The sequence below is a fragment of the Propithecus coquereli genome, unplaced genomic scaffold (genome assembly GCF_000956105.1).
Source record: "Propithecus coquereli isolate 6110/MARCELLA unplaced genomic scaffold, Pcoq_1.0 Scaffold77, whole genome shotgun sequence".
Classification (NCBI taxonomy): domain Eukaryota; kingdom Metazoa; phylum Chordata; class Mammalia; order Primates; family Indriidae; genus Propithecus; species Propithecus coquereli.
The window spans coordinates 8,983,940-8,986,391 of record NW_012153840.1 but is presented as its reverse complement, the minus strand read 5'-3'; positions in this window follow the sequence as shown (position 1 = coordinate 8,986,391).

Genomic DNA, 2,452 nt, shown 5'->3' with positions numbered 1-2,452 from the left:
TCCTGTGCTGAGTGAAAATGAGCTTGGTGTCCTGAGCTTCCCTTTCAGGAGTGTTTAAGCTTCTGAAATGGGTTCAGTCCATGCTTTCCTCTCCCAATCCAGTAATATGGAAGCTCCAGTAACTTCCAATTTAGGGAAGCACATTATTGTCATCGCCAGTGATAATAAACAGCCACTTTACTTCAGAAAGCTGACCAGGAAAGAAGGTTCTTTTGCAAATATTTTTGCAGTGAAAAAAGTAATAATGTAATATTCCCATTATTTACCTTATAAATTCTGTTTCTGGACAGTAACATTCTTTCCTTGAACATTAGGGCCCAGATGGACAAGGATTCAGAGAATGGCCTGGCTAGTGTATCTTCCAACTACTCTCTGCCCTAAATGGGCTCATTTAGCAACTCAGGCTACTTTCATTACCTACACTCATCTCTTGGTGCCCTCCCAAGCAAGCAAAACAAACACCCGCCAACCAGCCCCCCAAAACATCTCATTCTCTAGCCCAGTGGCTCTCAAACTCTTTGGTCTCAGGATCCCTTTCTATACTTAATAACAAAAAACTCCAAAGAACTTTTGTTTATGTGTGTGAGTTTATCTATAACTATGTACTGTATTTGAAATTAACACTGAGAAATTTTAAAAATATTCCCTACTAAAAAGGATAATAAACCCATTACACGTTAACAGAAATCTTATTTTTATAACTGTATTTTCCAAAATAAATTAATGGTAAGAGTGGTGGCGTTCTACAGTTTGCAATCTCTTTAATATCTGACTTAATACTAGACCTTCCTGTCTGCTTCTGCATGCAGTCTGTTGGGAGATCATGTATCACGTAGCCTCTGGAAAACTCTACTGCACACATGTAAGAGATTGACATAGTATTACTACAAAAATAGTTGTGACCTTCTGGGTCCCCTGAAAGTCTTGGGGACACCTCCTTCCTCCACTGAGGCCCACACGTGGACTTTGAGAATTGCTGTACTGCCCTGACTCTAAGGTGATTTCAATGGTGGTGCGCTCCTGAAGTCCAGGTGATGTTCATTATCTTCTGCGTTCCCATTGCACCTGTCCTGCTCTTGCTTATGTTTGTTAATCTTGGTAGGCTGTGAGCCCCTTGAAGGAAGACACTCCATTCATATTTATATTCTTGGGATCATAATATGGTGTCTGGTTCATAGTAGGTACTGGAAAAAATATTTTTAATTTAAGGATGCATTTTAATTATAAAAGCAAAATAGTTATATTATGCCTGTTTCATAGAAAACAGAGACAAAAAACCTACACATAATCTCCCAAATGTCATTTCTTGGGTGTACATCAGATTTTTTGGAAAATGCAGTTTTTTATACCTATCATCACACTATATGTTATAAATAACACCATAATTTTGAATACTGCCCCCCAGCAATGGGTAAGCTTTTCTTTCTGTTTCTCATGTCTATGACCAGCATAAGGTTTAATTGTGTAAATATAACACAATTTAGTTACTAAATATCCAACACTAGCACATTTAGGATGCTTCCAATTTTTTGTTGTAATAAATACAGTGATCTTGTGAAGAATACCTTCACACATATAGCTTTTCTGGCATTTAGTGTTATTTCCTCAGAATAGATTCCCAGAAGTAAGATTATTGGGTCAAAAGATGCAGACATTTTTATGGCTTTTAATACATACTGTAAAATTGCTTTTCGAAAGGGTTATACTAATTTACAATGCCACCAGCACTTTTAAGAATCCGTTTCACCACACAAATTGTCAACATAGGTGCTATTAAGAATGCTAATCGATAAAATATTGTACCCTAGTTGTTAAAATTTTGCAATTTTTGAGGCTCATAAAATTAAAGTTTGTTGAAAAATGCGTGTATAATACAAAACATTCTTTCGGGACATCTTCACTTCTGGAAAACCTAAGAAATTCTCACTTGCGAAGACCAGAAAAAGAACACATGTTGTTAGGATTGGCACAAAATTCACTTTGACAGTCAATCTTAATGCCAAAACACTTGAAAGGGTACTTTTCACTGATTCTGCTAGTTGTCACCAACAGTCGCAAAAGGAAAAATAAAATGCAGAAGAATGAAATGTTCTCACTGCAAACCATACAAGACCACATTGAGGGGCTGGAGCTCTGCTTTCCATTCAACTTTTCTTCCTTTTTTTTTTTTTTTTAACTTTGAGATTCCAGCCCTCTCCTTTGTTTCTGGTATTACCTGCCCACGTACAGAATTCTGAATTCCTCTGGACAGCGGGCAATTTCATCGCGAGCGTGGCACCCCGCTACCTGCCTGGCTGGGGGATTCTCAGTACAGTGCGCGCGAGCCCACTACATGTGGACGACTTTCCACCAAAGCTGCCACTGTCTATCCCTTCTGTTTCTAGGGTCTTTCCCCGCTTCAAACCTAGCTGGCTCCCCATTTCGCAGAGGACAATTCCCGAACACAGCGTGA